General features: G+C 44.5%; 1 pseudogene; it reads right to left on the bottom strand.

The window, feature by feature from the left end:
- Positions 1-537: 537 nt before the first annotated feature.
- Positions 538-1,993, bottom strand: LOC112928568 (hsc70-interacting protein-like; annotated as a pseudogene).
- Positions 1,994-26,007: the final 24,014 nt, after the last annotated feature.

Here is a 26,007-nt window from a genome sequence, read left to right as displayed (position 1 = left end):
CTGAAGTGTGTTCCTTGCCCAAATAATCCAAAGGGGAAAAACGGAAATAATTAGTAGAGAAATGTAGGGACTACTAACACCCCCTTTTAATGTTTTTAAATATTTTTAAAGTTTAAAAAGTGTTTGAAGGACATCTGGGTGGCTCAGCAGTTGACCAGCTGCCTTTGGTTCAGGGCGTGATCCCAGGGTCCTGGGATCAAGTCACACATTGGGCTCCCCGCAGGGAGCCTGCTTCTCCCTCTGCTTGTATCTCTGCCTCTCTCTTTGTGTCTCTCATGAATAAATAAATAAAATCTTAAAAAAAAATATTTAAAGTTTGTAATTCCTAGTAGGAAAACATTATCTGAATGGATACCCTAATGGCAAACCACTGTAGAATGTTTCAGTTGCAGGTGGGGCTGCGGGGTAGGGATTCGCTTCACAGCACTCCAGCCTTCTTCAAGAGGTCAGAGGTACACTGGTTTGTATTATTGCGACATCCATTAGGTGATCAGAGTTGCTTTTCCTTCAGCAAGGGCTTTATTTGTCAGAAAGATGTTATGCTTGACCTCCAAATTTGGCTGGCTATTTACTGATGAGGTTCATAACCTTTGGGTTGCTCTGGTATTTTCACATATTTGCTGGATTCTGGGCTACATCCTGGAAGGCCACCATAACTTCTGGATCCTGCATGGCTGCGAAAACCTCTGGGTCACTAAGAATTTCATTGAGCCCAGGCATTCCTGCCATTCCAGGCACCACCACCCCCCACCCACTATTCCAGGCATTCCTCCGGGAAAATTACTAGGCATTACCCCAGGAAAGCCACCTAGGAGAGAGCCATACTGAGTTCCTAATTGTCATCTGGCTTCTTCCTCCCTCTGGGTTCTCTCATTTTCTTCCTGAGCCTTCTTAACCCTTTCTATTCTTTCTTTGCTCTCTTGCTCTTCACGTTTTTGCTCATACTTTTTCCTATGTTCAGCAATTTTTTGGGCCCTCAGTTGAGCTTCTTTCAGCATTGCACTAGCATCTTCATCATAATTCAGTTTATGAGCAAGGTCAAGATCATATCCTGCTTCTTCCCAACGACCCAGAAGCCTGTGTGCTTTCCCTCACCACTTGTAAGGCTGAGCTGAATCAGGATTTATTTCCATAGCTCTGTTAGAGTCTCGAATGGCATTTGGCTTCTGTAATTTATTTATTTATTTAAAAAAGATTTTTAAAATTTATTCATGAGAGACACACACAGAGAGAGAGAAGCATGCTCCATGCAAGGAGCCCGATATGGGATTCAATCCTGGGACTCCAGGATTACACCCTGGGCCGAAGGCAGGCACTTAACCATTGAGTCACCCAGGGATCCCTGGCTTCTGTAATTTTTTTTTAAAGGATTTTATTTATTTATGCAGGGAGCTCGACGTGGGACTCGATCCCGGGTCTCCAGGATCACGCCCTGGGCTGAAGGCGGCGCTAAACCGCTGAGCCACCGGGGCTGCCCCATGGCGTCTGTAATTTAATGAAGACACTGGCTCTCTTGGGATACAGAATGGCCAAGTGAGGATTCAATTTGATGGCATCTGTGAACAAGTCAATGGCTTTCTGCAGTTCGCCATTATTTAGGGCGTCAATGGCGGCAGCCACTTTTTTATCATTTGCCTGATCCATCATTTCCTAAATTATCTCTACATTTTCATCTCCCATTCCTTGAGGGGCGTCAGTATCTGGCTCAATCACAGCTTCATTGTCAATTTCTAGATCACTTTCTCACTTGATTGTCTTTTTTTTTTTTTTTTTATGTGTCTGTCTTTATGTTTTCTTCCACCCTCTTACTATCTGTTTTTTCTTCCTTGATATTGTCTTCTGATTTAGTTTTATGAATAGCAGGTGGTATTTTACCCCCCATGCTCTCCACTCACTCCCACACGGAGTGTATTTCCTCAGTGTGCAGAACACTAGGATCCTGCTTACACATTTTCAAGAAGGCCCGAAGCTTGCTCATTTTGTGGAGGTCCATGGTCCAGAGGTGGTGGCAGGCTGCAGGTGCAGCTGAGATTGCGACCTGATTCCAGGCGCGAGTACTAGCTCAGTGTGACCATCCAGAAAGGGGCAGCTACTGTGAGCAAGATTTACTTATTTTTAGAGAGAGAAGAAAAGTGAGCATAGAGAGGAGAAAGGAGAGAGAATCTTAAGCAGACTCTGCGCTGAGTGCAGAGCCCTATGCAGAGCTTGATCTCAAGACCTTGAGATCATGACCTGAGTCAAAACCAACAGTCCAACGCTTAACCAACTGCACCACTCAGGCACCCCTTAGCTAAATCTTTCCTGATTTCCTTCTTGAACATATACCTTCATTCTCCCGTGAGCCAGGATGCTATATTCTCTTATCTACCTGTGAGGGCAGGTGCATCCTAGGTGGTCATCTTAGAGAATGTGGACAGCTCCATCTGAGAAGCAAAACCACCCCTCTGTCCAAGGAGGAGCTAAACAATGGCACTTTTGTTTTTTTTAATTTCTAGAAACATGTACCTCTTAATAGTACAATCTTTCAATATTGCACAGAACATGCTTATAATAGACCCGGTTTCTCTAGGTTGTGTTTTCTTAACAGAATTAAATTCTTTTCTACATATGCCCATATTCCTTGAAATGTGTGGGGAAAAATCCTTCTAGAACAGGTTAAATAACCTTAACCTGCTTAAATTTTATTTAGGTAGCTCCAAGTGTTATACAGACTTTATTTTTACCCTGTTTATGGTTCTAGGACCCAGAACGGGGGGGGGGTGTATATTTTTTATTGAAGTTCAATTTGCCAACATATAGCATAACACCCAGTGCTCATCCCGCCAAGTGCCCCCCTTGGTGCCGTCACGGTCACCCCAACCCCCCACCCACCTCCCTTTCCACTTGTTTATTTCCCAGAGTTAGGAGTCTCTCATGCTCTGTCACCCTCTCTGATATTTCCCACTCATTTCCTCTCCTTTCCCCTTTAATCCCTTTCACTATTTTTTATATTCCTCGTATGAGTGAAACCATTTAATAATTGTCCTCTGATTGACTTACTTCACTTAGCATAATACCCTCCAGTTCTATCCACCTCGAAGCGAATGGTGGATATTAATCGCTTCTAATGGCTGAGTAATATTCCATTGTATATATAGACCACATCTTCTTTATCCATTCATCTTTTTTTTTTTAATTTTTAAAAAGATTTATTTATTTATTTATTTATTTATTCATTCATTCATTCATTCATTCATTCATTCATTCATTCATTCATAGAGACACACACACACACACACAGAGAGAGTGAGGCAGAGACACAGGCAGAAGGAGAAGCAGGCTCCATGCAGAGAGCCCGACGCGGGACCTGATCCCAGATCTCCGGGATCAGGCCCCGGGCTGCAGGGGGCACTAAACTGCTGCGCCACCGGGGCTGCCCTCCATTCATCTTCTGATGGACACTGAGGCTCCTTCCACAGTTTGGCTATTGTGGACATTGCTGCTATAAATATCGGGGTGCAGGTGTCTTGGCTTTTCAGTGCATCTGTATCTTTGGGATAAACCCCGAGCAGTGCAATTGCTGGGTTGTAGGGTAGCTCTATTTTTAACTCTTTGAGGAACCTCCACACAGTTTTCCAGAGTGGCTGTACCGGCTCACATTCCCTTTTTTTTTTTTAAGATAGTCTTGTAAAAATTTATTTATTTATTCATGAGAAACACAGAGAAAGAGAGAGGCAGAGACACAGAATAGGGAGAAGCAGGCTCCATGCAGGGACCCCGATGTGGGACTCAATCCCAGGACTCTAGGAGCACACACTGGGTCGAAGGCAGGAGCTAAACCGCTGAGACACGCAGGGATCCTTCCAGTTCACATCCCCACCAACAGTGCAAGAGGGTTCTCCTTTCTCCACATCCTCTCCAACATTTGTTGTTTCTTGTCTTGTTATTTTTCCCCATTCTCACTGGTGTGAGGTGGTATCTCATTGTGGTTTTGATTTGTATTTCCCTGATGGCAAGTGATGCGGAGCATTTTCTCGTGTTTGCTGGCCATGCGTATGTCTTCCTCTGTGAAATTTCTGTTCATGTCTTTTGCCCATTTCATGATTGGATTGTTTGTTTCTTTGCTGTTGAGTTCAATAAGTTCTTTGTAGATCTTGGATACTAGCCCTTTATCTAACATGTCATTTGCAAACATCTCCCATTCTGTAGGTTGCCTTTTAGTTTTGTTGACTGTTTCTTTTGCTGTGCAGAAGCTTCTTATCTTGGTTAAGTCCCAATAGTTCATTTTTGCTTTTGTTTCCCTTGCTTTCATAGATGTATCTTGCAAGAAGTTGCTGGTGGCCAAGTTCAAAAAGGGTGTTGCCTGTGTTTTCCTCTAGGATTTTGATGGTTCTTGTCTCACATTTAGATCTTTCATCCATTTTGAGTTTATCTTTGTGTGTGGTATAAGAGAATGGTCTAGTTTCATTCTTCTGCACGTGGCTGTCCAATTTCCCCAGCACCATTTATTGAAGAGACTGTCTTTCTTCCAGTGGATAGTCTTCTCTGCTTTGTCGAATATTAGTTGGCCCTAGAGTTGAGGGCCCATTTCTGAGTTCTCTATTCTGTTCCATTGATCTAAATGTCTGTTTTTGTGCCAGAACCACACTGTCTTGATGATCACAGCTTTGTAGTACAACTTGAAATCTGGCATTGTGATGCCCCCGGCTCTAGTTTTCTTTTTCAATATTCCCCTGGCTATTCGGGGTCTTTTCTGATTTCACACAAATCTTAAGATTATTTGTTCGAACTCTCTGAAGAAAGTCCATGGTACTTTGATAGGGATTGCTTTAAATATGTAAATTGCCCTGGGTAGCATTGACATTTTCACAATATTCAAGTGTTCTGTAGTTTTTAGGATATAGATCCTTTATCTCTTTGGTTAGGTTTATTCGTAGGTATCTTATGCTTTTGGGTGCAATCATAGATGGGATTGACTCCTTAATTTCTCTTTCTTCAGTCTCATTGTTAGTGTATAGAAATGCCACTGATTTCTGGGCATTGATTTTGTATCCTGCCACACTGCCGAATTGCTGTATGAGTTCTAGCAATCTTGGGGTGGAGTCTTTTGGGTTTGCTATGTACAGTATCATGTCATCTGCAAAGAGGGAGAGTTTGACTTCTTTGCCAATTTGAATGCCTTTTATTTCTTTATGTTGCGTGATTGCTGAGGCTAGGACTTCTAGTACTATGTTGAATAGCAGTGGTGAGAGTGGACATCCTGTCGTGTTCCCGATCTTAGAGGAAAGGCTCTGAGTTTTTCCCCACTGAGAATGATATTTGCTGTGGACTTTTCGTAGATGGCTTTTAAGATGATGAGGAATGTTCCCTCTATCCCTACACTCTGAAGGGTTTTGATCAGGAATGGAGGCTGTATTTTGTCACATGCTTTCTCTGCATCTATTGAGAGGATCATATGGTTCTTGTTTTTTCTCTTGTTGATGTGATCTATCACATTGATTATTTTACGAGTTTTGAACCAACCTGTCCCTTCCCAGGGATAAATCCCACTTGGTCATGGTGAATAATCTTCTTAATGTACTGTTGGATCCTATTGGCTAGTATCTTGTTGAGAATTTTTGCATCTGTGTTCATCAGGGATATTGGTCTATAATTCTCCTTTTTGGTGGGGTCTTTGTCTGGTTTTGAATTTTTTAAAAATTTTTTTAAAATTTATTTATCATAGTCACAGAGAGAGAGAGAGAGAGGTGGGGGGCAGAGACATAGGCAGAGGGAGAAGCAGGCTCCATGCACCGGGAGCCCGACGTGGGATTCGATCCCGGGTCTCCAGGATCGCGCCCTGGGCCAAAGGCAGGCACCAAACAGCTGCACCACCCAGGGGTCCCCTGGTTTTGGAATTAAGGTGATGCTGGCCTCATAGAACGAGTTTGGAAGTATTTTTTTCTTAAATACAATTTTTTTTTAAATTTTTATTTATTTGTGATAGTCACAGAGAGAGAGAGAGAGAGGCAGAGACACAGGCAGAGGGAGAAGCAGGCTCCATGCACCGGGAGCCCGATGTGGGACTCGATCCCCGGTCTTCAGGATCGTGCCCTGGGCCAAAGGCAGGCGCCAAACTGCTGCGCCACCCAGGGATCCCGAGTTTGGAGGTATTTTATCCCTTTTCATCTTCCGGAACAGCGTTAGTAGAATAGGTATTGTTTGTTCTTTAAACATTTGATAGAATTCCCCTGGGAAGCCATCTGTCCCTGACTTTTGTGTCTTGGAAGGTTTTTGATGACTGCTTCAATTTCCTCCCTGGTTGTTGGTCTGTTCAAGTTTTCTATTTCCTCCTGTTCTAGTTTTGGTAATTTGTGGTTTTCCAGAAATGCATCCATTTCTTCTAGATTGCCTAATGTATTGGAGTATAGCTGCTCATAATACGTTTTTAAAATTGTTTGTATTTCCTTGGTATTAGTTGTGATCTCTCCTCTTTCGTTCACGATTTTATCAATTTGAGTCTTTTCTATTTCATTTTTAATACAGTTGTCTAATGGTTTATCTATCTTATTAATTCTTTCAGAGAATCAATTCCTGATTTTGTTGATCTGTTCTACAGTTCTGGTCTCTATTTCACTGAGTTCTGCTTGAATCTTTATTATCTCTATTCTTCTGCTTGGTGTAGGTTTTATATGCTGTTCTTTTTCCTGTTCCTTTAGGTGTGAGGTTAGCTTGTGTATTTGAGTTTTTCCCAATTTTTTGAGGGATGCTTGTATTGCAATGTATTTTCCTCTTAGGACTGCTTTTGCTGTATCCCAAAGATTTTGAACAGTTGTATCTTCATTTTCATTAGTTTTCACGAATCTTTTGAATTCCTCTCTAATTTCCTGGTTGACCCACTCATCTTTAAGTAGGATGCTCTTTAACCTCCACGTGTTTGAGTTTCTTCCAAATTTCTTCCTGTGATTGAGTTCTAGTTTCAAAGTATTGTGGTCTGAAAATAATGCAGGCAACAATCCCAATCTTTTGGTATCAGTTGAGACCTGATTTGTGACCCAGTATGTGGACTATTCTGGAAAAAGTTCCATGTATACTTGAGAAGAATGTGTATTCAGTTGCATTTGGATGGAAAGTTCTGTATATATCTGTGAAATCCATCTGGTCCAGTGTATCATTTAAGGCCCTTGTTCCTTTGGTGATGTTGTGCTTAGAATATCTGTCATTTGCAGAAAGTGCTGTGTTGAAGTCTCCTACTATTAGTGTATTATTATCTAAGTATATCTTTACTTTGGTTATTAATTGATTGACATACTTGGCAGCTCCCACATTAGGGGCATAAATATTCATTATTGTTAAGTCTTCTTGTTGGATAGACACTTTAAGTATGATATAGTGTCCCTCTTCATCTCTTACTACAGTCTTTGGGTTAAACTTTAATTTATCTGATATGAGGATTGCTACCCCTGCTTTCTTTTTAGGACCATTTGAATGGTAAATGGTTCTCCAACCTTTCATTTTCAGGATGTAGGGGTCCTTAGGTCTCAAATGAGTCTCTTGTAGACAGCAAATAGATGGGTCTTGCTTTTTTATGCAGTCTGAAACCCTGTGTCTTTTGATGGGATCATTTAGCCCATTCACGTTCAGAGTAACTATTGAAAGATATGGATTTAGTGTCATTGTAATACCTATTCAGTCCCTGTTTTTGTGGATTATTTCTTTGGGCTTCCTATTTCTTTTACAGGGTCCCCCTTAATATTTCTTGCAGAGCTGGTTTGGTGGACACATATTCTTCCAGTTTCTGCCTATCTTGGAAACTCTTTATTTCTCCTTCTATTCTGAATGAGGGCCTTGCTGGATAGAGTATTCTTGGCTGCATGTTCTTCTCATTTAGTACCCTGAATATATACTGTCAGCCCTTTCTGGCCTGCCATGTCTCTGTGGAGAGGTCTGCTGTTAATCTAATATTTCTCCTCATATAAGTTAGGAATCTCTTGTCTCTTGCTGCTTTAAGGATTTTCTCTTTATCTTTGAAATTTGTAAGTTTCACTATTAAATGTTGAGGTGTTGAATGGTTTTTATTGATTTTGGGGAGGGACCTCTATCTCCTGGATCTGAATGCCTTTTTCCCTCTCCAAATTAGGGAAGTTCTCAGCTATGATTTGTTCAAATATGCTTTCTGGCCCTCTGGCCCTCTCAGCGCTCTCTGGAACCCCAATTATACATAGATTCTTCCTTCTGAGGCTATCATTTATTTGCCTTAACATTTCCTCGTGGTCTTTTGTTTTTCTCTTTTTTCCTCAGCTTTCTTCCTAGTCCTCAACTTGTCTTCTATGTAGCTCACTCTTTCTTCCACCTCATTAACCCTCATCATTAGGACCTCCAGTTTGGATTGCATCTCATTTAATTGATTTTTAATTTCAGCCTGATTAGATCTAAATTCTGCAGTCATGAAGTCTCCTGAATCCTTTTGCTTTTTTCCAGAGCCACCAGTAGCTTTATAATTGTGTTTCTGAATTGGCTTTCTGACATCGAATTGTAATCCAAATTCTGTAACTCTGTGGCAGAGAGTACTGTTTCTGATTCTTTCTTTTGTGGTGAGTTTTTCCTTCTAGTCATTTTGCTCAGTGCAGAGTGGCTGTATGAGTGGGCTGAGTTAAGAATATCAACCATGACCTAAGTAAATTTCACCCTAGATGATTCTTGCTAGAAGCGAAAACCCTTCTCTCTGTAGCATTCCAGCTGTTACCTCTTTAAATCTCAGGTCGAATTCGTAGGTGTTCAGGATGATTTGAAAGTTATCTAGGTAAGTTGGTGGGACCAGGTGAGTTGAGGATGCCTACTCCTCCACCAGCTTGCTCCGCCTCTCCAACAATGGCATTTCTGGTATCTTCCCAGAGTGCTCATGTTTGAAGTGCTGTGGCTTACAAAGACCCCAGACTCAATCATGTTGTAAATATGCCACAAAGTCAGATGGGATACCATGGATTCGTGGTCACTGCTTTAGATCATCCTTGAGTCTGTGTCCTTCTATCTTTCAATAGTGGTCCGTAAAATCAGGCAGTGGATGTATGTGACCCAGTGGATGTATGTGACCCAGAAATCCTAGCCATTGCTCCTTCAGTAATATTCCCAGATGTGGCCCAAGACCCATGCAGAACAATGTACACTGGAGCCAGGTGAAAACAGAAAACAATCGCGTGCTATGGGAATGAGTGGATACATCATGGTACATCCACAATAGAACGCCATGCAGTGGTTAAGAAGAATGGGTTAGAACTCTATGTGCTCCAATAGTATAATGTTCAAGATGCGTGGTTAAGTGGATATTTGTAAAACACGTATTTTCATATTTACACTTGCATTTGCTTAGGCAAATTCTAGAAGGATACGCAAGAAACCATTAACTGTGCTTATTGCTAGGTTGTAGGACTTAGAATCTAGGAAATAGGACAGGATCAGGAGGAAGACTTTACTTTCATTTTATGTTCTTGCTCTGCTTGATTTCTTTCTTTTTAAAAAAGATTTTATTTATTCATGAGAATAAATTTATTCATGCCTCTCTCTCTGTGAGAGAGAGAGAGAGGTGGAGACATAGGCAGAGGGAGAAGCAGGGTCCCTGCAGGGAGCCTGATGTGGGACTCAATCCCAGGACCCCGGGATCATGACCCGAGCCGAAGGCAGATGCTCAACTACTGAGCAACCTGGGCGTCCCATCTGCTTGATTTATTTTCTAACAGGTGTTTGCATTATATATAATTAAAAACTAGTTTAAATAAAAATACTACATGCTACTAGCTATGTATTAGAAGCTAATACATAGCTTCTAATTTTCAGATAGCTGTAACAAGAGTGGTCATTTAAAGAACATTTGTTATTTTGAATTAAACGTGCTATTTGTTTTATCTAGAATTTGAGGGTTATACTTACTTTTTAGAAGTTTTTATTTTTAGCAAATGAAAAAAATTTTAAAGCTTTTTATAAAATGTTTTTCAAGGATTAGTATAATCCTCACTTCCTGAGGCAGGATCAACTGTGGTTGGAACACACCTGGGCTCTCTATTCACCCTCCTTACATAAGTCTGGCCTGTAGCATCTGTCTTCTGAACCAGCAATCAGAACACCACTCGCTTATGTTAAAGAGAGGGAAGGTGTCCTCCCTGGAGCCACGTAGCAGCCCCTGGTCTGGACAAAAGCATGGATGCTTAGCTGCAGAGAAAGGCAGAGAAGCAGAGTTCCTCTGAAAAGCTCCCTGGCACCCAGGAGCCTCTGGGGCTGGAAGGAGAGAGTCCTAGAATTGATAAAGGAAGGCAGATTAGAGCAGCAGGAGTACCATGGTGCTCTATGGGAGGAGCTGGTCTAGATGTTTATGGCTGCCCACCCAGGAAAGCCCCCAGAGGTATGCTTCTGGCACGATGGCCCAAAGCTGCCTGGTCTTGTTGGCCCTCAGCAACAGCTGTGTGGGGAGACTGTGGTCTCTGAATCCCAGCTCTGTCACTTCCCAGTGAGGTGACTGGGCAGGTGACGTCTCTTTGAGTCTCAGGAAGTCCATCTGCAGAGTGGGCATGCTAGTATCTATTCAGAGGAGTAGGTGAAGTAGTGAGATCACTTGGCATATGGTAAGCACTCTATAAATGATTGTTATTACTCAGAGTTATGCATGAGGTCACAAAGTTGTGCCTTGCACAAATAGGACTAAAATCTCAAAAGGGCCCCCCCTTTCATGCCATGCATTCAACAGGCCACTTGCCTGGAGGCGGTGCCCTTCTCACAGAGGGGCACCATAAAGGCTAGTGGCTGTCCTGGTATTATTTACGTCACTTCTGACCTCAAGAACATGTTTCAGCCCCTTCTGAGAACATGTAGCTATTCTATACCATCTGTAGCTCTTTGGATTGTTTTTGAGCATGTCTTAGGTTTTTTAACCTCTCTAAGGGTACTCTACAGTCAGTTCCAGCAAATAAGTAAGCATGCAGCCAGTACTAAGGGCATTTGGGAACATTCAGGCCACTGGGGACCACTGTATGGGCACTCTCTTGGCAAGTTGCTTTCTTCCCTGGCACCACTCACAGCCTCTTCACACCCCCGAGGGATCATGCCACCTACCCTAAGTCTCACGGAGACTTTGCAGGTCCTTGAAATCTGATGCAGGCACACCCTACTTTATTGCATGTCACTTTACCATGCCTTGCAGACATAGCTTTTTTTTTTTTTTAATTGAAGGTTTGTAGCAACCCTGTGTGTAGCAAATCTATCAGTGCATTTCTTTTTTTTTTCCAATATTTTATTTATTTACCTGAGAGAGAGAGACAGAGAGTGTGAACATGCACAAGGGGGTGGGGCAGAGGGAGAAGGAGAACCAGGTTCCCTGCTGAGCAGGGAGTCCCAGACAATGTGGGGCACTCAATCCCAGGACCCCAGGATCATGACCTGAGCTGGACCATGACCTGAGCTGAAGGCGGGTGCTTAACTGACTGAACCACCCAGATGCCCTGTCAGTTCTTCAGAAGCATTTGCCTGCTTCATGTCTCTATGTCACATTTTGGTAATTCTCAAAATATTTCAGACTTTTTTGGGATTATTATATTTGTTTTGGGGATCTGTGATCAGTAAATACGATGCACTGAAAGCTCAGATGATGGTCAGCATTTTTTAGCAGTGAAGTTATTTTATTTTATTTTTTTAAGATTTTATTTATTTATTCATGAGAGACGCTTAGAGAGGCAGAGACATAGAGGGAGAAGCAGGCTCCTTGCAGGCAGCCCAATGTAGGACTCGATCCCTGGACCCAGGATCACGCTTTGAGCCAAAGGCAGACACTCAACTGCCAAGCCACCCAGGCATCCCAGCAATAAAGTATTTCAAAATCAGGGTATGTTCATTGTTTTTGATGTAATGCTATCACACACTTAATGCTTATCACAGACTGTAGTGTAACTTTTATATGCGCTGGAAACCAAAATATTAATTTGACTCACTTTATTGCACTATTAGCTTTGTTGTGGTGATCTAGAACCCAACCAGCAATATATCTGAGGTATGCCTGTATTTCTGCTGTAACTCAGGCCTGGAGAGGGTGTCTGAGGGGTGTCTCAGGAACAGACCCAGGCCTGGGCATGAACCCAAAAAAAGTGAACACAGAGACTTGAAGCGATAGTTGCATGCTCATGTTCATAATAGCATTATTCATAATAGCCAAAAGGTGCAAGTAACTAAAATGTCTACCAGCAGATGAATGGATATGCAAAATAGGGCCCATCCTTACAATAGAATAATATTCCGCCTTGAAAAGGAAGGAAATTCATAGGTGCGCTATAACACGGATTGACCTCAAGAACATGATGCTAAGTGAAATATACCAGTCACAGAAGGACAAATACTGTCTGTTTATTTTTTATTTTTTACATGAGATCCCTACAGTAGTCAAAGTCACAGAGACAGAAAGAGTGGTCATTGCCAGGGTCCGGGGAAAGGGGAAAGGGGAGGTGGTGTTTAATGGATAAGAATTTCAGGTTTTGGGGGGCACCAGGGTGGCTTAGTGGTTGAGCATCTGCCTTCGGCTCAGGTTGTAACCCAGGGTCCTGGGATCAAGTCCTACGTCAGGCTCCCCATAGGAAGCCTGCTTCTCTCTCTGCCTATATCTCTCCCTCTGTCTCTATGTCTCTCATGAATAAATCAAGAAAATCTTTAAAAAAAGAATTTCAGTTTTGCAAGATGCTGATTTGGGAGATGGACAGTGGGGATGGTTGCACAAAATGTGAAGGTACTAATGCCACTGAATTGTACACATAAAAATGGTTTATTTTTTATTTAAAGATTTTATTTATTCATGAGAGGCACAAAGAGAGAGAGAGAGGCAGAGACACAGGCAGAGGGAGAAGCAGGCTCCATGCAGGGAGCCCGCCGTGGGACTCGATCCCGGGTCTTCAGGATCATACCATGGGCTGAAGGCGGTGCTAGACCGCTGAGCCACCGGGGCTGCCCTAAAAATGGTTTAAATGGTAAATATTATGTTGTCTGTCTTTTACCACAATTTAAAGAAGAAGGGAAGAAAAAGAAGAAAACAATAGATCTAGGCCTTCTGACCTCCTCCAGCTATGGCCGCAAGGAGGAAGGAGCTTGTGTGCCTTCTGGGACCCTGGGACCCTGCTCTGGACTTCCCCTTGCACATGTGTAGAATTCCCTTGTATGATGGCCTCAAGTCGATGTCCAGAGCCTGAGATGCCTCTTCCCTAGCTCCATCCTCCATGGGCAGTCTGACCCCCCCTGGCAAGTGCACACCTTGGCCTGACAGATGGCCAAGGGGTGACTGGATATGGGTGTGGAGGGAGACTGGCTCACATGGGCTGAGGAACAGGATGGAGCTGTAGGTGAGAAGGAAATAGAGGTGAACCTGGGGCCAGAGTGACTCACTCTGAATGGTCACATTCCTTTGAGGAACTCTGAGAATATCCAGATCAAACCTTGCTTTCTAGGTGGTTGAGAAGGTTTCTTTGCCAGGGAAGGAGGAGAAGCCGTGCTTTATTTGACAGTTGTTGGTTGATATGACACTGCCAAATACTTAGTGAAAGTTGGACCATCACTGGTGCCCTGCCCTGTGTAGTGGTCCCTATGGTGGTCTCCCAGACCTGCTTTGTGACTGAGACACTCACTCCTAGCTCCTGGGAGTGTCCACTGCTAATGGCCTAGAGCTGACTGCTTTCTGAGAATTGGCTACAGGGAGCTTCCTCACCAAGTCGGCACTCCTCCCCAAAGAAAGGCACATCCAGCCACTGGTGGATGCAGGAGTATGAGCCAGCTCCTTGCTTGCTTCAGTTTGGGACAGTCCTTAGGGCACCATAGCCCCAGAGCTCCCCATAGGACTGACTGGGTTCTCTGTACAGCTGAGTCACAGTCCACCACCACCTGCTGGCTTGGTTTTCCTGCAAGTGGCACTCTAGAAGCTTCCCTGGTGAACCTCCTGTGTGTGTATCTCCATCTCAGAGTCCGCTTCTAGGGACCTGATCCAAGACATTCTGTGCTCATAGATGGTAATGATGGAATTGGGACTTCTCTCTCTAGGCAATTCCTTAGCCAGGAGCCTCATCTCTCTTTCATGGTGACACCTTTACTACCCCTCCTCCTGACAGACACAATGCCCCACTCGGACCAAATCAGACAGAGTATAAAAACTATACAATGCTTGATAAACTGTGCAAACGGTTGTTCATTTGGGAGCCAGAGAAGGCCTGAGAAGGTGACATCTGAGCAAGTTCTGAGGAGAGGAGAGGGTGAGTCATTAAGGTGTCCGAGGGAAGAGCATGCCAGGTCAGGGAAACAGCCAGTGCAAAAGCCCTGAGGTGAAAGAGGACCTGGAATATGCAAGGCTAATGAGGAGGCGAAATGTTCTGGAGTGAGCTGGGAAGAGAGAGTGGGAGATGAGCTCAGAGAGGGGGGCTGGAGGCCCTGCAGGCTCCTTGGTTTCACTCAAAGTGAGATGGGAGCCATGAGGGATTAAGCAGAGGAGGAATGTGACCTAACAAGTTTTATTAGATCACTCTGGCACTGGTGTTGGTGATAGACATCTGGTTGTAACAACAAATAGGGAGCAGCCTAGGTGGCTCAGTGGTTTAGTGCCACCTTCGGCCTAGGGCCTGATCCTGGAGGCCTGGGAAGGGCCTGATACTGGAGACCTGGGATCGAGTCCCACATCAGGTTCCCTGCATGGACCCTGCTTCCCCCTCTGCCTCTCTCATTCTCTCTCTGCCTCTCATGAGTAAATAAATAAAATCTTAAAAAAAAAACCAAATAGCTAAATTTTTTGAGCATTTACTATTCTCCGTTAAGCCACTGGATCCTCACAACCACACAGTGTAGGTAGTACAATTGTACCCCTTATATAGAAGAAGAGACTGAGGTCCAAAGAGATTGATTTAGTTGTCCAGAGTGGCAGAGCTGGGAAGTGGTGATACAGGGATTCAAGATGACTCCAGAGCTCTAGTTCTCAACTGTGGCACATTGGCACTCCATTGGGGAGCTGGCAATCTCATCTCTGCTTGGGTTGAAGGAGGTGAGGTGGGGATCAGGCCTTGGAAGGACCCAGGAATCAAATACTGAAAGGCCCAGTCTGGCAGCTCTACCCAGGAGATTTGAAACACCAGCTGAACTCAGAGGACCCATATTCAGCCTGTACCGTGGGGATGTGGTATCCCCAGGAGTGGGTGTCCTGGCTGAGAGCATAGGGTACATGCAGAAGTATGATGTCTAGGAGCCTCAGGATATTGGGGAGGACAACGCCAGTATTTGGCACCCAGGCCCTGTCCTCCAGGCAGCGTGGTCTCTCTCCTCACCAACCAGTCAATCTCTGCATGAGCCTGGCTCCGCTCAGAAAAGGATGGGAAAAAGTTGTGATCATGGGAAGGCCTATTGCCCTGGGCATCTTGTCCCACCTTCAACTTCCCAGACTTCAAGCCCAGGATTGCATTAATGGCAATCACCCTGCATCCTCTAAAATGATACTCTCCCATGCCCCCAGGAACATACTAGGAGTCCTAGATCCTTGTACCCAGCTTTGAAGACATCAGGCTGAGAGGCTGAGTAACCTGTGGGTACTTCAGGGGGATCTGGAACCCATATCTGAAGTAGTGTTGGTTGTCTCCATCCTGGCAAAAAAAAAGATGTCAAGAGTGGGAGTGAGCAAATTTTCTTGGTTGAATTCTGTGTGGGGGTCCCCTTGCTCCTACATACAAACGACAGAATGTCAGAATCAGAGAGGAGCCAAAAGAGGCCATCTATCTTGACCAGGGGTGGCAGACACATGGCCCTCCTTAGTATACTTCCACTTCCTTGGTCTTTGCCCACAGCAGGCAGCACCAATCAATCCCAGCACTCTTGTGCACTAAACCTCAGAATCTTTCTCAGACTCCCATTATCAAATGAACAAAGTTAACACACGAGCTGAAGCCCATTTATAATTCAAGATCAAGACCAAACACCAAAAATTGCCACCAGAAGCTCTGTATTTCAGAGAGCTAGGAGGAGGGCTGGCAGAAATCCCTCCTCCCCCCTCTCCCTTCCTCCCTCCCCTACAATGTAATAGATGCCTCTTAGATGCCGCACAACCTCCCTGACACAAGTCCTTAGAGCCTTCACCTGGGCCAAACTTTTGGAATGGAATATGCTTTCCCCATTTTTTAGCTTGACTAAATACTACTCCTGCTGCTACTCATGTCTCAGCTCAGACATCCACTCCTCCAGGAAGTCTGTAACCACTACTCTCCCTCCATCACCACCATTCAAGAGTAGGTCAGGATCCTCCTCTGGATTTCTAGGAGCCCTGTGCTTCTCCCATTATACTACTGACTCTTCTGGCTGATGGGGAAAGCCCAGAGGAGGTTCTTGACCAAGACAAGTAGGAGGGTTTTGAGAAGGTTCCCTGGAGATATCTACGCTGATATTTGAGATGAATAGAAGTTGATCAGTTTAGAGAGAGAAGAGGTAAAGAAGAAAGCATGAACAAAGATCCAGAGACAAGAGAGTTTGGTGCTCTGGAGAAACTTGAAAATGTTGCATTCTGCTGGAGCCTATGGAGGTGGTTAGACACAAGGCTGGAGCCCCCAGGAGGGGCTAGCAATGTGAGGTCCTCTTATTTACGTTAAGAACTTGAACTCTGGGGCTGCCTGGGTGGTTCAGTCTGTTAAGCATCTGCCTTTGGCTCAGGTCGTGATCCGCGAGTCCTGGGATTGAGCCCTGCCTTCAGTTCCCTGTTCAGTGGGGGGCCTGCTTCTCGCTTTGCCCCTCTCCCTGCTCATGCTCTCCTGTGCTCTCTCTCTCTCTCTCAAATAAATAAATGATATTTTAAAAAATTAACTTGAACTCTGTCTTGAGTGCACTGTGGAGCCATGGAATGATTTTGAGCGGGGAGTGGCATGGCCAGATGCATACTTGGAAGGTATCACTCCAGCTGCCATGAAGAAGGTAGACTGGGGCAGTTGACACCTCCTGGTCCTGGCACAGGCACACCCTTTGACCCCACCTTCCTGATTTGGTGCCCTCTCTCCAATATTATCTATGATTTTTAGTCATAATTTTGACTATCAGGATGAGGACTTCAAGACTCTAGGACTTCCTAGGGTTTCTAGCTGAAAACCTGAAGCAGGTGGACATGTTTTGGGTGTAGGTACCTGCTGAAGCCACCTCACCACCACCCCATAGCCCTTTCTCCAAGACCCTGTCATTCAATTCAAATGTCTGCCATGAATTCTGATCTTGTGTCCAGCTCTTTTCTGGGTACTAGAGACACAGCAAGGGCCAAGATAGCCCAGTACTGTCCTTATGGGCTCACAGTCTAGTGGGATAGACAGACCTGTCACCAGATACTGATGACCCAGTGTGACAAATTTAACAGTCATTTGATTGATGTGTACTGAACCCACTGCACCATGCCAGCCTATAATGGGTGATGCTGAGACACAGGGGTGACCAGGAGCCCTGGGACCTGCCTTCATGGAGCTTTCAATCCAGAGGAGGAGATGAAACAGTCACAAGACAGCATCAGCTCAGAGTGGACAATTCTGGGAGGTGGAGAGATATAGGAAGAGGGGTTAGGGCTGAAGCTCAAGCAATTGTGGCACACAGAGGCAGTGCCTGCCACAGTCTGAAGGTCAGGGAAGGCTTTCTGGAGGAGATTCCATCTAATCTGAGACATAAGTGATAAATAAGCATGAGCCAGCAGAAGTGAGAAGTATGGGGAACAATATCTAAGGCAGAGGGAACAGCAGGTGCCAAGACATCTTTTCTTCAGGGCCCCTTTCTTCCCAGGACTTCAATGACACCTTTCCCATTCACATGCAGCAAGGGAGACTTGGAGCAAGTTTCATTCCATTCTGGAATCTGTGGGGGCTGAGGGTCTTGGAGCATCCTTGGATGGGACTCAAGAGACCTGGGTCCCAAATCATCCCACTCTATACCTCTTCGTTTCCTATATGACCAGGTACAATTTTCTCCACATCTCTGGATCTCAAGTTTTCCATCAGGAAAACTGATAGACTGATAACAGAGCTTTTGGTCTAGATCTTGAATTACAAATGGGCTTCAGCTCATGTGTCAACTTTGCTCATTTGATAATGGGAGTCTGGGAAGGATTCTGAGGTTTAGTGCACAAGAGTGCTGGGATTGATTGGTGCTGCCTGCTGTGGGCAAAGACCAAGGAAGTGGAAGTATACTAAGGAGGGCCATGTGTCTGCCACCCCTGGTCAAGATAGATGGCCTCTTTTGGCTCCTCTCTGATTCTGACATTCTGTGATTTTGTGTGTAGGAGCAAGGGGACCCACACACAGAATTCAGCTACACTTATCTATATCTATATCTATATCTATATCTATATCTGTATCTATATCTATATCTAATCTCTTGAAATATCATTTAGACTTGTTACTACCCTGAAATTATGGTGCTGTCGACCCATGACCAGATCTTGTTATCTAATGTGTTTATGAGGAAGAACATACTACATCACACATTTGACTTATTTTTAAAATCTGATAATTTGGGGGCGCCTGGGTGGCTCAGTTAGTTAAGTATCTGCCTTCGGCTCAGGTCATGATCACAGAGTCTTGGGATTGAGCCCCACCTCTGGCTCTCTCCTCAGCAGAGTCTGCTTTTCCCCTTGCCCCTTCCTTGCCCTTCCCCACACCTCGCTTTTGCTCTCTCTTAAATAAATAAATAAATAAATAAATAAATAAATAAATAAATAAATATTTTTTAAAAAATCAATAAAATCTGATAACTTTCAATAAAATTAATTTTATGGGAATTCTAGGAATTAAAAATTAAAAATTATGGTAAACTACACATAAGATTTACTATTTTAACTGTTTGAAATTAAGCTAAGTGGCATTAAGTACACACATGACATTGTACAACCACACCGCTAACTAGTTCCAGAACTTTTTCATCACTCCAAAAGGAAAATCTGTAGCATTAGGCAGTCACTCCCCATTCCTCCTCCCTTAGTACATGGTAAAGACGGATCTGCTTTCTGTGTCCATGGATCTGCCTATTCTGGACATTTCATGTCAATGGAATTATAGGCAATATGTGACCTTTTATGTCTGGCTTATTTCATGAATTCAATATTTTGCAGTTAAAAACATTATCCTAAGAGCCCATGGCACCATAGTGCATTGTGATGTGTAAGTGAACAAAAGAAGATTTATAGCAAACTTCTTGTTGCATGAATTGGCTTTTGGCAGAAAAACAAATGTTCAGGGCAGCCTGGGTGGCTTAGCAGTTTAGCGCCTGCCCTTCAGCCCAGGGTGTGATCCTAGAAACTCGGGATCAAGTCCCACGTCGGGCTCCTTGCATGAAGCCTGCATCTCCCTCTGCCTCTGCCTCTCTCTCTCTCTCTCTCTCTCTGTGTGTGTGTGTGTGTGTGTCTCTCATGAATAAATAAATAAAATATTTTAAAACCCCCAAATGTTCAGTGAGTGCACACTATGTGTCAGGGTCTATCTAAGTGCTTTACACATATAACTGAAATCTCACAGCATTCCTGGGGGTGGAGAGTGAGCATAATTTATACCCATTTAACAGGTGAGGAGAGAGGCACAGAGAGGTTAAGTAACCCTCCAGCTGTCCTACAGAAAATGCTAGGGTTGGGACTTGAACCCAAGTTAACCACTGGGCCTTGATGCATTGGCCTTTCTCTCAGCCTTTCAGCTAGGTTCCTAACTCTCACTGCCCCAGCTCCCCACTCACTCTTTCTGCCCCTCACTGGCTCCCTGTGTCCCTCGCTAGTCCCTCTGCTCCTTTAGTCCCTCAGCCCCTTTAGTCCCTCAGCCTCTCACTAGTCCCTCAGCCCCTCACTAGTCCCTCAGTCCCTCACTAGTTCCTCAGTCCCTTGCTAGTCCCTCAGCCCCTCGCTAGTCACTCAGCCCCTTGCTAGTCCCCCCTGCCCCTCTCTAATCCTCAGAACCCACATCTTTCCATTCTGTCTCTTAGTGAGACTTCATGTCTCCCTGTGTCTGTCTGTCTGTTCGTCCTCAGTCTCTGGGCTCCTGTGTCTCTCTGGCCATCTCATCATCTCTCTACCTCCCTCTTTGCCACATCTTTCCTTTCACAGCCTCAGGTATCACGGTTCCATCCTTGTGCCTCCTGCCCTGATAGGGAAACGTGCTGCCCTCACACTGCCTTACGCTCAGCAGGCACAGGCACTGACCCACCACAATGGGCGCTGGAGGAGAAATGACCAGCAAGGACAAATGAGGGTATGATGCCTGAATATCACCCTGTCACTCTGAATTACTCTGTATTTATTCTGTCTCATTGTCATGTCCCTCTCACTCGCATGTAGCTCTGTATTTAGAGTCAGGTATTTACCTGTCTTGTTCCCTGCGGCCTCCCTAATTGGTGCCTAGAGTAGTGCCTGGCACACAGGTGCCTGATAAATATTTGTTGGATCAATGAGTGAATGTTCGCCATGTGTCTCACTATTTCACCATCAGGTTTCTCACTCTATTGCCCTCTCGGTCACGTCACAAGTCCCTCCTCCTGGGCCTGTCTGATCCTCTGCTCCCATTAGCCTCAGCCTCTGGGTCTCTCCTGTAGCCATCGTGCATTCATTGAGCACTTACTATGTGGTAGGCCACGAGTATTGGATCGCATCTCCATCCTCATAGTGACCTCATAGTGACAGGCTAGGTACCTACACCACCTTCAGGAGGCGACCTGAGACTCACGAGGAGCAGATACTTGCCTAAGTGTCTTTGACATGACAAGTATAGGGTGAAGCTGAGATTTCAGACTGAGTCTGTCTGACTCTAAAAATTAGTGCTTTATTCTGACACATGAGCATGTCCTAGAGTGTGTCTATTCAGATCCTTAGACCTGGAGGTGGTCTAAGAAATAAAAAAAAAAAAAAAAAAAAAAAAAAAGAAGGAAGGAAAGAAAGAAAAAAATGAAAGATATGTTGAGGAGCTACTGTTGACTCTCCTTGCCTCTTGATGGGCTATTAACAATGAAATTAGTATTCTAAGATCCCTGAAAAGTCCTGCAAGAAAGGAACCAGTTTGCCTTTGTTTAATCTAGTCTCTCCCTTGATTATTTTTCCAAAGAATCCCTTTTCCCCAGAACTTACTGTCCTCTTCTATCTCTTATCTTTTCTTTTTCCTTCTGCCTTTCACTGCCTGCTATCTCTCCATGTGTCTTCGTGCCTCTCCATCTGTGCCTCTGTGCCTCTGTGCTTCTCAGGAAGGCAGCAGAGTGAAGCGATTGAATAGCATGTTCTGCAAATGAGACTGGATTTGACACCTGATTCTACTTCAAGAGTGCTGTGTGATCTTAGGCAAGGTCTTAACCTCTCTGGGTTAAGACAGCAATACCTCCCTGAGAGGGTGAGGATTAAGTGAGTTCCTCTATGTGAAGCACTTCATGCCTCCTGGGGTTGAAATGAGGCCCCAAGCTCAGTGCTAAATCACACAGCGCAGCAAGAGCCAGGGCCTTCGGTTAGGAAAGTCCACAGTGGCACCTCTCCATGGTCAGGAAAGTACACATTCTACCCCTGAATTCAAAGTATCAGAATTGTCAGTTCCCCCTTCCTGGATAGAGGTGTATGGGGTAAAGGTTGGCCTGGCAGCTTTGACTTTCAGACTCAGATAAAGCATTGACCTTGCCTCACTCGCATGCGTGTGGGGTGACTCAGAATCACGGAGGTGTATGCCCTTGATAACTGAGCTTCAAAACACATTAAGCAAAAATAAATAAATAAATAAAACTGCAAGGGGGGCATAGACAAATCCCAGTTATATTCAGAGATTTGATTACCCTTCTTTGAATAACTTATAGAACAAGCTGGTGGAAACTCAGCGGGATATAATAGCAGTGAACAGCACTATCAACCAATTTGACCTAAGTGACATTTATAGGACACTGAACCGTGCAACAGCAGAGTACACACTGCTTCCGTGCCTTGGCTGTTGCAAATAATGCTACAATAAATGGTGTGTGTATGTGTTTGTGTTCAGATATCTTTTTGAGTTAGTGTTTTCATTTTCTTCAGGTAAATATCCAGAAGTGCAATTGCTAATTTTATGGTAGCAACCTCCATACTGTTTTCCACACTTGCTGTGCCAACTTACATTCTCACCAATGGTACACAAGGGTTCTCTTTTTTCCACATCCTCGCCAACACTTTTTGTTTCTTGTCTTTTTAAATTTTTTTTAAAGTAATCTTTATACCCAATGTGGGGCTCAAACACACAACTCCAAGATCAAGAGTCACATGCTCCACCGACTGAGCTGTCCAGGTGCTCTTGCTTCTTGTCTTTGTAATAACAGCCATCCTAACAGGTGTGAGATGATCTCATTCTGGTTTTGATGAGCATTTCCCTGATGATGAGTGATGAGCCCATTCATTTTCATGTACTTGACCTTCTTTAACTGGCCAACTGATTACATCATTGGTCTACTTGAATGATCCCAGTATAACCTGAATGAAGATGATAACAGTACTTACTCTATGTTTCTCATCATTATAAAATGAGGCAATTAGAGACAAATGCTCAGTAGCAGCTGGCTTTGTTGAGCATTTACTATGTGCTAAGCACCTTACAGAGATCCTCTTAGTCTTCACAACAATCTTGTGTGGTGGCTTTGCTATTTCTCCCATTTTACACACAAGGAAACTGAGGTACAGAGAAGTTAAGTAACTTGCCCAAGTCCCACAGCTAGCAAGTCATGGGCTCAAATGTAAGGGTCTTTTGTCATTAGAGTGCCTGTGCTTCCCACCACACCAGCACTGCACCTGCCGTGGGTTTCCTTTGTAAGGCTGTGTGCTGCTCTTTGCATACTTTTATGATAACCCTTTTGGAAGCAGGGGTGGGAGGCCCAGATGCCTCCTGCGGGCCCATCCCTGGCCTTTGCCTCTCAGCTTGTACCAGCCTGCACAACCCTTTTAGGTTTCTGGAGCCATTGCTTCCAGGATGTGAGTCTGTACAGCCCCTGCCACTTCCCAAATGCTTATCTTTTATGCCAAGGCTGCTAGGAAGGTTCTGTGGCAGCCTCAGACAGAGCCTGTGACTTCCCCACTTCTGAAGCCCCAGCTTCCCTCCCAGAGCCATGTATATCCTAAGCCCCATCATCATCCACCCACTTGAGATCAGGTTCCCACCACAGAGGCTCTGTGCCCCTAAGCCAGGCGTGGCTGTGGTGCGGCCCGAAGCCCAGAGAGGAGAGGTATGAGCTGGTCTGTCAATCCCTGTGTGGCGTTCAAGGAAGGACCTCAGGGCTGCCAAACATCCTGCAGCTCGGAGCTGGCATTCTCTTGATGTTGAGGGGCTCAGCTTCAATGGGCATCAGAAACCCTGTAGAGAATGAAAGAGGAGCCGATGCCCAGTGTGGTTGTCTCAGTGATGGTACCCAAAGATCCTAGGCCCCAATCTCTGCAAGCTATATTTTGAAAAGAAAAAGGGTCTGGGAAGATATGATTTTAGGTAAGGGTCCTTTTTTTTTAATTTTTATTTATTTATGATAGTCACAGAGAGAGAGAGAGGCAGAGACATAGGCAGAGGGAGAAGCAGGCTCCATGCACCGGGAGCCTGACGTGGGATTCGATCCAGGGTCTCCAGGATCATGCCCTGGGCCAAAGGCAGGCACCAAACCACTGCGCCACCCAGGAATCCCAGGTAAGGGTCCTAATGTGGGGGAGATAATCCTGGATTATCTAGGTGGGCCCTAAATCCAACCATGCATGTCCTTTGAGGAGAGAGAGATTTGACACACGCATCAGAGGACAAGGTGATGTAAAGACAGAGGCAGAGATGGAGAGGTGGAGCCACAGCCAAGGAATGCTGGCAACCACTGAAAGCTGGAAGAGGCAAGCAATGAGCTCTCCCTTCAATCCTCTGGAGGGAGCACCATCCTGCTACCCCCTCGATCTTGGACTTCTGGCCTCTGGCCCTTGGAGAGAATACACTTCTGTTGTTTATGCTACCGAGTTTGCAGTATTTTGTGACAGCAGCCCCAGAAAACTGATATACACAGCAAGTGGGCAGGAACAAAGGAATGTGGGTTTTAACCAGTTCACTAGGTGATTCTGAGGGCTCCCACCTCATTTGATGGTCCTTAATTTAATCTCATCTACAAAATCCCTTCTGTCATATTAGGTAGCATTCACAGGTTATGGGGATTAGGACAATGACATATTTGGCAGGCTAATTTTCAGCTTACCCCAAACTTCAAAATAATGATACCAAGTGGAAAGAAGGCAGGCAAAAAATAGTGCATATCACATGGTTCCACTTCACATAGAATTGAGAAAGTGCAAGGATGCCTGGGTGGCTCAGCGGTTGAGTGTCTGCCTTTGGCTTAGGGTGTGATCCCAGGGTCCTGGGATGGAGTCCCACATTGGGCTCCCTGTGGGGAGCCTGCTTCTCCCTCTGCCTATGTCTCTATGTCTCTCATGAATAAATAATCTTTAAAGAAGAGAATTGAGAAAGTGCACGCTAATCTCTAGTAATGAACAACAGATCAGTGGTTGCCTGGAGAGGAGATTAAAAATGGGAAGGGAGGTGTACAAAGGTGTCATGAGAAAACTTTCATTGTCTTGTTTGTGATGATGGTTTCACAGGTGTGCAATATTTCAGAATTGACCAAATTGTACTTTACATGCAGCTTATCATATGTCAGTTATATCTCAGGAAAGCTATTAAAAATGAAAAAAACCCCACAGATTTTCATATATGAAAACCACCTCTTTTGGGGTGCCTAAGTGGCTCAGTCAATAAAACGTCTGTCTTTGGCTCAGGTCATGATCCCCAGGTCCTGGGATCGAGCCCCACGTCAGGCTCCCTGCTTATTAGAGAGTCTGCTTCCTCACCCCATTTGTGTGTGCACTCTTTCTCATATAAATGAATAAAACCTTCAAGAAAAAAAAAAAAGAAAACCAGTTCTTTCGTTGAGACCAGCTCTGCTTGTGCCCCCCACAGACCCTGTCCCTCTGTCTTTGTAACTCTGCCTCTCTCTTGCTCTTCTGTTCTCTTGCTGTCTCTCTTGCGCCCTCCCTTTCTCTGCCTCCATCCTCATAGTCCTTGTCTATTTCTTGGCCTCTGCCTCTTGGCATATCTTCTTCTCATTGTAAGTCTTTGTAATCTGGTGTGTATTTTGCACTTATAGGGCATTTTTATTGGGACTTTGATTTTTCTTCAGAAATACTTGATCTAGGGATACCTGAGTGGCTCAGTCAGTTAAGCATCTGCCTTTGGTTCAGGATATGATCCCAGGTCCTGGCATACAGCCAGTTGGCCTCTCCCTCTCCAGCCCCTTCCTCCTCCACTGCTCGTGCTCTGTCTCTGTCTCTGTCTCTCTCTCAAATAAATAAATAAATAAAATCTAAAAAAGAAAAAAAGAAATACTTGATCTGTGTTTAGATTTCATGAGATTTATAACTGAAAAAGTAGATTCACATACCTAAGTTGTTCTAAATGTACTTAGAAGTTTTCCAAGAACTGAACTGAGTATCAATTTCTACTTAAAATTAAATTTCACATTTTCTGCTAGCCATATTATGAGTGCTTAATAGTTGCATGTGGCAAGTGGCTACTATATTGAACAGCCTGCTGTGTGACTTTGAGTAACACTCTCAACATCTCTGTGCCTCGCTCTCCCCATCTACAAAGTGGGGATGACAACCATAGTTACCTCAAAAGGTGAGGATTGAATGAATTATTCTGTGTAAAGCACTTCATGGGTCCCCATCAGCATTCCCTGGGGCTGGAAAGAGTCCCAAGTTCAGTGCCAGATCACAGGGCACACCAGGAGCCAGGACTTGGGTCAGGAGAGTCCGTGATGGCACCTCTCCCAGGTCAGGAAAGTGCAGATTCTACCCCTGAATTCAATATATCAGGATTATCAGTCCTTTTCTCCTGAGTCAGAGGAGTGTGAGTCAACTGCTAGGGTCAAGGTCCTGGGTCCCGCAAAGGGACCCAACATTGCAAGACAGATGCTGCCTCATCTCCCCCCAATTCCCTTTTGAAGATTTATTTATTTATTTATTTATTTATTTATTTATTTATTTAT

The sequence above is a fragment of the Vulpes vulpes genome, chromosome 1 (assembly GCF_048418805.1).
Source record: "Vulpes vulpes isolate BD-2025 chromosome 1, VulVul3, whole genome shotgun sequence".
NCBI classification, from domain to species: Eukaryota; Metazoa; Chordata; class Mammalia; order Carnivora; family Canidae; genus Vulpes; species Vulpes vulpes.
Note: the sequence above shows the minus strand (reverse complement) of the source record. Positions and strands in the feature narration are given on the sequence as shown.